The following is a 9,504-nucleotide window of genomic DNA, read 5'->3' as shown; positions in this document are numbered from 1 at the left end:
TCTCTCCCCTAATTAAGATGCATGAATAATTCAAGTGGTGGCACGCTAATTAGTATTCCATCAGTCCTCTGTGGCAGTGACGGCCTGTCGAGGCTCATCACAGCTAGTTACGGCCCGTATGGGGAGGAGGCCGGCTGAAGAGAAGGAATGCAGACACCTTGAGAGCTGCTTGACAGAGTATCCTATGATTACTGCAGAGAGCATGACAAGCTTCCTATTTTCCTCCATCTCTGTAATCAACAACAACATGAATCCTTTGTCTGTGGAAAATCTGGTGAGAAAGATATAATTTAGGAGGAAAATGAGCCTTAGGAGAGGGAACTGGGTTTTTTTTCCCTTGTCTAGCTTCAGCTAGAGAAAGCGATGTTACATTTATTTGTCTGAGCATGAGTAGTTTTCTTGTCACCCAGGGTGCAGTGAAACTTCCATGTACACATTGTACTGCTTTAAATGCATGATTTAGCAGTGTTATGGCCCCACAGTTATTGCCTCTCTCTCAAAGGGGCTGTTTAATGCTAGTAAAAGCAATAAAGAGGTGTTAAGATGGAAATTAAGTCTGGATAAATCACCGAGGTTAACTCTGCTTTAGCTCACAATTACTGTGTGCCTTCAGTGAAATTCATTACTTTATCCACAACAGGAATATTAACCCTGTATGGAAATGTGCTAATGTGTCTGTCATCTTGTGCGATCTCGCTCCGCATTGTTTTCGCTGCAAGAATATCATTAAACAACAAATTATCTTTAATTTAATTACAGCCGCGTCGTAAAACAAATTAATGGCGATGCGCGATACATGACGCAGTAGCTTCTATTCGTGCCTGTGGCTGTGTCACTGTATTTGAGGATTTGCCGTTTTGTTGCCATGATACGCACACACACACTGTCTCTCACACACATGCACACAGGAAAAGAAGAAAGGCTCCTGTGGGCCCTCGCCTGTGTGAGTGTATGTCGCCCCGGGGAGGCAGGCTGAGGTTTTGTGGTGTCTTTGTGCTGGGGTTAACCTTGGCTGTGGGCTAAACACACAGGGAATGTTCTGAGAGGACCTTCAGCCATCAGCAGTGGCTTTTCATATACTGCTTCACTCCTGTGGGAGTGCCGCCACAAACACAACTATTGATCCGCTGTCACGCTCTCACACACTGCTCCCCTTGGCGTTTCTCTTTTTCTCTTAGCCAACTGGATAGTGTGTGTGTGTGTGTGTGTGTCAGCCAGGCTAAAAAACACTCTCCAAAGTGGTCACAGATCCCCCTGATGTGGTATTGGGATATTGATGTGTCACTGGTGTCCCGTGTATCCTGTGGGCTTATGCATTATGTTTTGCATCTTTTCTTTTTAAATCTATTTATAGCCACAAATGGCCTGCAGTGAATGTGTGCAAAATATGATCATATGTTGTAAATCACACGAGGATTTCAACTTCCTGGAAAAGAGTGCAGGGTGATCTCGTGCTGCATTATTAGTTATTACTGTTTCTGCTTCTATCAAAATCAGTTTTAATTTTCCCTTTCTTGACTGGCACCACACTGTTAATGCAAAATGATCTTTTATTGTGCAGCTACGCCCCGGCATTGTGCAGTAACGTTGCTCATTTTTATTCCCAGAAACGTTTGAAATTATAGGAGAAATCGAATTTTTTTTAAAATTGTTGTCGTGGTCTTTAAAGTTGAGTTAGTTGTGCACTTTATGTTGATTATACTTTATGATATATATCTATGCTTTTCAGTGGACAAATTCATATTTCTTCACGTTGGGCTACCCTGCTGTGCGGGTCACACCAGCAGTTAATTCATCATCATCATTGTTAATTAGAATTTGTTTTTTGCATTCCTTGAATTTTAATTAGGGCAACATTTCATAAGCCTTTTGTGAAACTGTGTGAGTATGTCTGATTCCCTGTGTGTAGGTACAAAGACGCAGAAAGATTTAGACATGCTTGGTTGTTTTGGGGGCATGTTTGACCCATCTAAAGACTTTAATTGTGAAAATTGTGAATTTTTAATTATTATTTTTGGACATATGAGATAAAGTTGGACAATAAAACAGTTTTATTTGCTTTTATGTGGATGTCTTCTCCTTCTAACCTCATGACTGTGTTATTTGGACTATGGCAGCGCACCTTTTTTTTATTTTGGTCATTTGGGAGTCAGGTCAGTCTGTCGTGAGACTAAATGTGCACCGATGGTAAAACAGAGTTCGAGAATTTTAAATGCACAGCTAATAATTTCAAAATTTGGAGGGTAAAAAAAAAGAAGAAGACGAAACCCCAACAGATGGAGCAGGAGACAAGTTCACAGGATTTGTGGAAAAAAAGAGTTGGGGAGAGAGAAGGAGAGAGAAAGAGTGGTCTGAGGGACTACAATGATTCATCTCCACTTCCTCTGTATGCGGAATAAATAGCAGGCCATTTCCACATCATAAATATCACCCCCGCTTAATGTGCTGAGCTCCAGGGTGGGCCTAAACTGCGTTTTTGTTTTTAGCTTTTTTCTTCTTTCTTTTTTTTTTGCGATTTGGGGGGCGGCATTGTTGATGAGGTGGTGCGATGGATCCCTTACCTGCACGCCTCGAGAGAGGGGGCAAAGGGCATTTAATCCCCGAAGCAGGTGCCATAGCTGTCATGGTCCCAGAGGGGCAGATGTGCTCCAGATGCCAGAAGGGACCAAAAGGAGCATTAATCATTTTCAGCCTGATGACTCTCCTCTTCATCTCCTCAACCTGGAGGAGCGCCTGTGTGAGGCTCAATGAGGGACGGGCACACCTATATTCGCATGTGTGGTGTAGCTATGTTTCCTTGCTGTAGAAATAGAATGAAGACTTTGGGGGCCAGCTGTCATAATTTGAAGACAAATTGAAGAGGATAGTGAGCGTACACACGCTTTCTCTTTCTTTTATCCCTTTTGAATGTAGACCTCTCGTGCTGAGCAAGTCAGTGACATTGGGCCCCGATTTGTCCTGACGTGTGGAGGGTTGAGCTCATTTTTCTGGATGTCAAGCGTTGTCCCCTCTGATGAATCCTCTGGCCCGAGGCCTGGGCAGATTGGCTCGCGCGCTGGCTACAGGCAGGTGATTGATGACTGGAGGAGAAGTCTTCGGCTTTGCTCTGATTTCCCCTGACCAGTGTATCTGACAGCACCAATCGCCAGGCGGACATTGGAATTGGGCCCTCCGCCATCGAGTGCCCAACCCCTGGCAGTGCTCGCTGCTTAAGCTGCCCGTATCGCTCTACGTTTTGAAAACAGCGGAACAGCTACGCTTAAAATGCCCGTGCAGTAAAAACCAGTCGTGCTTTTGGAAGGCCGTGGTGTATTACACCCGCGCAGACATGAAATACCACTAAGCTGGATGTTTTCCACATTCAAGTGCAATTAAGAGAGATTTTGTAGCATATCTGGGGTCCAATTCAGAATGGCTTTTCTCAGCATCCTTACAGGCGAGGAAAGCAGTGAGCCAACGCCTCCCTTCACAGCCCCGTCTGAAGCCCCTGCATCAGCTTTTTGGATGAATGCTCGCCTTGGAACACACATAGGTGGTATATCGTCTTCTCAATTAGCACCTTGTCCAAAGGCCCCCCATGTCCCATTCCCTCCCACAGTACGGGTGTGAAATTTAAAATCCTCCTCCAGCATGACTGCTCTCCTCTTCGGGGGAACTGCACTGCTGAGCCAGCATAATGACAATCACCACAGTAGCCCAGGATGGCAGAGCAACAAAACAGTGAGTGTTTACAGGGAGGGTGAAGGACTGCAAACCAAGCTCAGCGATGAGTGAAAGTGAATTAACAAAGGAATTAGGAGTGTTGGGAGTGCTGTACTGTGAAGGCTGAGTTAAGTCATCGGGCTTTCTTTGGCCACGCTTCTCATTGCCAGTTATGACCGTCTGTTTGTTCCATTAAAACATCCCTCATTCTTTTCCGCCCCTTCCTCATTTCATACTTCACTCTACCAGTCTGTGTCCCGTGGCAGCTCACCAGGTGGGCAAAGTTGCAGCTGGCAATTAACAGGTACCCACCTGGGAGCTAGTATAAACGTCTGTTTGGTTTAAAGGAATGTGATTAGCTGCATTTTTTTAGACCGCAATCTCAGGGGAAAAGCAAGCAAATAAAGGAAGGAGGGAGATTTCTTTTTGATGTTTTGAATAGAGATGTTAAGTTGCTATTACCCACTGGTTTCTTTCTTTTAGTCCTTAGATCTGTTTTGGCTCTAGACGGTGGGAATGGCACCAAAAAGACTAATTATAGTTGTTAAGGCTTACAGTATTCCCAATCTTTGTGCCTAACCTTTTGGAGCATCTTTTGGTTTTTATGCAGATGAGTATGCACAAGCCTTTGTCCAGTCTTGGATTTGCATTTCTTCTTCTTTGTTCCTGCCTCTGTGACTGATTAGCAGAACTCAAGTTATGGATTTGGCGTAAACATCGATAATATCTCTAGAGCAGTGCATAATGCATGAGTGTAGTTAAAAGTGGAATTTCTCTGTCGCAACTAGAGCAATAGCATTGTGAATACTTAATGTCAGAGTTGCTGTAAAACCTGGAGGTCTTGGAGACACTTCACGCTGACCCCTTCTGATCTGATGCCGTTTTGACACTAGCTCAGAAGCATTCTCAGAACAAGGGAGAGGCAGAACCTCTGCAACCTCTTCCAAGCTCACCTAGCCAAACCTCTCATTCTCAGATTGTGTGACTTTAACCATAACTTGTGAACAACTGAGCTGCTCAGGAGGCTGACCTAAACTTCTATATGAGCGCTTTGCAGGAGTCATGAGTGTTGGCACGATTAAGAGTGAGGGGGTGCCTTGTTTCGTGGATGGAGCCATTTTGATCCATAACCGCTCACCTGTGGCTGCTGTTGATTCTGATAGAAGTGTTGTAAAGCAGGCTGCCTGTTGTCACTTGTTTTGTCTTTTGGCACAATGGCTAGGTGTGACAAAAACACATCCTCTCCTTCTGGAGCACTTCTTTCGGCAGCGCCGGGAAAAGAAAGACACGGGTGGTGCCTGCCAAACTCGCCACAGTCATAATAAGCCAAGTCAGAAAATATCAGCAGCCCCATCATATACATGTAACAGACCAATCCTCTGAGTTTTTCATGATACATTGTGTGATATTTTTTTTACCCTGAATTATAAATGCAAATCAGTATTCATTTGCCAGGACGTGCGCTGCCACCCAATTCACTGAAGCCACCCAACTGCAAAAATCCCAGCCAGTTCCCAGGTCCACTAGGTCCCTCGTGAAAGCACTACGCAAGATATTTTTGAACAATTTGGCTTTCAAAATAAATTCCTAGGTTCCTCTTGTATTCTGTGACACTGTTTAGGAAGCAGCAGAGATAATTTTTGGTCGCACGCCTCAACTTTCCATAAAATCTTTAAAATAAATGATTCTTTGGCCTGAATTTTGCTCTTCTTGAAAAAGTGTATCAGATATGGAAGAGGATTAGGGCCACCGGAAAAAAAGGTGGGCACATCTTCTTCTTTTTTTTTCTTTCTCAGAATTCTGGAAAGGAAGAAAAAAAGACATGCCCACGTTTTGTTTTTGTTTTTTTCTGGTGTGCACCGAGTGACAGATATTATTAAATCGCAACCTGAGAAAAGAAGGAGGGCAGTGAGAGAAGAGGAAAGAAGTGCACCTTTCCAGCAAAGCTCAGACACATTACTATGGCAGACTTCCCAGTGTCCTGCACATCAGAGCCCAATCAAATATTCTATTACATTATTCTCCAATTTCTGCCCCCTATCAACTTCTGGGGCCCAGGGGCCTCGCTAGCACTGTCGGCCGAGGAAATGTTTCCTCTGCATCCATCTGTGGTGATGCGAGGACATATTGGAAATCAAAGCAGGAACAGGAGGAGGGAGCAGAGGGCAAGTCCCCTGGCTCCAGGATGGCTCCTCTTCGGCCAGGAATTGCCACTCTGTGGAAAGAAGTAGTAGGGAGAGGTGAATTTGTATGTTAAATGCATACATGCACACACTCCTTACTGTACATACATCTGTTCATGGATGTGGTTGAGCCTTATGCATACAGAAGTAGAAATACAAGCCAGAACATTTGTTCTTCACTTTTCAAATTTGAACTTTATATATTTCCAGTCACCAAAGTTGAAAGTAGACATGGAGATTAAATGTGCATTCTCACCAAGGACAGCAAACTCTCACATAGGTCAGGTTCAGCAGAGTCAGACATTTTCAAGCTGAGGAATCAGAAAGCAGCAGAAAAAAGCAGATAAAAAAATATCAAGAGAACAAAACCCTGCTCAAAAAACAAGGTCAGAGAAAGCTGCAAAACTGAAAAGTAAGGATACTGTTGGTGCCAACCCACAAGAAGAAAGCAGTCATAAAAAAAAGGCATAAACACTGGCGAGGACACCCATTGAGGACTCACATCAATTAATAATCTGGCCTCTGCTCAAACTGCCTACTGATTCCCTCTGAGCGGGTTTTACTGAGCATTCTGTAATCTTCCCCTTCCCCAAAATATCCCCCTTCAGGAGACATTTCCTACGGCCTCAACTCATATCTCTGCAACACAGTTGGTCAGCAATGTGGTCCTGGCTTGGAACCACAGCTGCAGAGACTCGGATGGAGTTCATCACTGCAGAGGAGGGCAGAATTGTGGAAATCTGGTATTAACAGGCTTGCTTCTTATAATTTCTAATGAGTTAGTAAAGTTAGCCAAGAAGCATTTATAGATTTAGAAGCTTTATGCAATAAAAACTTTCTCTCAAAACATGCAGCTACCCCTAATTCCACTTTGCAGCTTTGTGGTTGGACTGGAAAACAAACAAACCAAAATACTTGCTTCTGACATGTGAGAGCTTCATGCTGTACTCGTTCTAACTGTTACCAGCTTCTGTTTTTATCATATTTACATTTATGGACTGGATCACAGGTCCCACAGTTGGAACAACAGGAACCACTTTTTTCAGAACCATCCTAATATTACATTTTAATATTGCAGTTGTCTATTTGCACAATATTTCTCTGTGAATAGTCTCCGGATTGTTCATTTATTTAAACAAATAAGTTATAGCTCTAAATATCTGACAGTTTTCTTATCCATCTCAAAAACTGGTACACATGGTATTAATGTGTGTACATGATTATCTGCCCTAATAAGAGAGCAAAATGTTATACCACTACTCATATGAATCCAAAAACCAAATCTGATTTCACTGTGGCGACTATTCTCGTCAAGGGCTTCTCCTTGTGCACCACTCAACCCTATAAACCTCAGGCTACAGTTCTCCACATCAACACGAATCCTCATCTAATGAAGACAGATATAAAGGCTTTCTTTTACTGTTTAGGTATGAATATGTGTAAATACAAAGCTGACAATACAAAGCAAAGATGAAATCTAGCCTAAAGAGATTTTAAAGTGATCGCTACAATGATTCTACAGTGGTTGCCAACTGGTTGCCAACTGGTCTCTAGTACCGTACCCCCATCAGTTTATGATCAAACACAAGTGAAGAATGATAAGAAGCTTTTCCCCTCACTGTAATTCAAACTACTACCAATGGGTGGCGAGTGATCACATGATTCACCCTGGCAGCTATGTGCATTATGCACCCCGAATGAAAACAAACAAGCCACTGGCTTCTGTTTAACCTTTGGAAAAAATGAACAGATAAACAAATGAAAGGGGGAGAAGTGGAAGTAGTGAGCAACTGATAACCGTCAGCTGGCGGTCAAACGCTGGTGTGCCACGTACGCTTTTTTCCACCTAAACACACACTCACAGTGTGCCCCTCACTCCAATCACCACCTCCCGGCTGCCCAGCAGGAGACTCAGGTTGATCTCACAGCAGTGTGACAGGACAGCAGGAGCGCCTAGGTGGGTGGTCAAAGGAACAACAGAGGTTAGTGAATAGAGGGGCATGATGAAAGCATGTGTGTGTGTGTGGAAAGAGTGCAGTGTGTAGCCACTATGTCCACTGACAGTGGCCTGAAGATCACGCCAAGGGCACTCCAGCCAGCTACTCTTCTAGCCAGCCCCCTGTCTTTAGCGGCTCAGTGTGCATATGGGACTGTGTGTGTGTGTCACAGCACATGAGGCTATCTCTATATCTGTGTGTGTACGTGTGATTCACCTATGACCAGCTCTGCTTGCTCGGAGGCAGCTCTTTGTCTTTGTGCTGACAGGGTGAAGATGATCGACTGCTCTGCACCTCCAGTTTCACGCCAAAGAGACAGAGAGGTTTATGCAGTGAACACGTTTCACAGTATATGTTAGAGCTTTGCTTTGTTTCAGTGCAAAGCGCCAAAACATTGGATTTTTTAACAACTAAAAGTCAGCTATGTTTGATATTTGGGTAAGTGACTCTCTCAAATGAGATTAAACTAAACTGTGTGTCCAGAGGGATTATATAATATCAGAGTATTATTAGTTATCTAAATTGAATAAAGCTCTCAGAAATGAAAACCATATATCTAAGAGGGTTCATTCTTCACATGTAATCTCCCTGAATAGTACAATGTTTAAAAATGGAGAGGGGGAAAAAAGTACCACGAGGGGATATGTGTGTGTAGGCAGGAATGAAAGAAGTAGTGATATGATCATTTGAAATGATAAGGCTAGACTCATGAAGACTTAATTGGGTTTTTCTTTATATATCTGAGGCTTTATGGACAATGTTTTCCTCTTCTGCTCTCCACATAAACTGCAAAGATTTCAGGTCATGCATATTCTCTGTATTCGTTCAAACATTCATGAGTAGTGAACCCTTTTCCAGGACATGTCATGAAAATAATTGCACACTTCCTCATCCAGAAAGATGGTCAACATCAGGATCAGAGGGGAAAAATGAAGCCAAAATGAAATTTGATCTAGCGTAATATAAGAAAAAATAAAAGTCAAAGGGAAAACTCTGAGTACAGAAATATCAGAGCCAAACACCAGTATAACAGAACAATAATAACCAAACCAAACGTGCCCTTAACTTGGTTACATGTTTGTTTTTCAGGACATTGCAGGTGAGAAGATCTTCACCCACAGTGTTGATTGTTTCTTCTTAAAAACTTAATCAACTGATAGGAAATCAGTTGAGCCCCTAGTTCAACATTTGACTGGTTATTAGGGTCATTATTTTCACAGCAAAGATGCCAAGCACTGTATACTTCAGATTTCCACTTTGCTGGTTGACTTGAGTGTCTGTGGGGTTTGGACATTAGATTTTACATTATTTTTATAAATTGCACTGACTAAAAGAAATACAAGTTAAAATATAACCAGATTAGTAAAAGCAACTGTGACAGCCCTTCATGAGTTAATGTTTTACGATGACTGGCTAATTGAAGTTTCTCCATTTCTTTGAGGAGGCAGGAAATCATGCCAAGACAGTGTTTCTCTTCCTCTCCTTTAATATCATATTTCTAAGGCTGCTGATACCATTATGTCGACAAGAGTGTGCTGAATTACGGAGTTTGGCTTGCGTCCCTGGAGAGCATGAGCTGTTGGAATGATTAGTAAAGCATGTAACCAGCCTGCATCTTGTTG

The sequence above is a fragment of the Neolamprologus multifasciatus genome, chromosome 5, assembly GCF_963576455.1.
Source record: "Neolamprologus multifasciatus chromosome 5, fNeoMul1.2, whole genome shotgun sequence".
NCBI lineage: Eukaryota > Metazoa > Chordata > Actinopteri > Cichliformes > Cichlidae > Neolamprologus > Neolamprologus multifasciatus.
The sequence above is the reverse complement of the archived record's forward strand: the minus strand, read 5'-3'. Positions refer to the sequence as shown.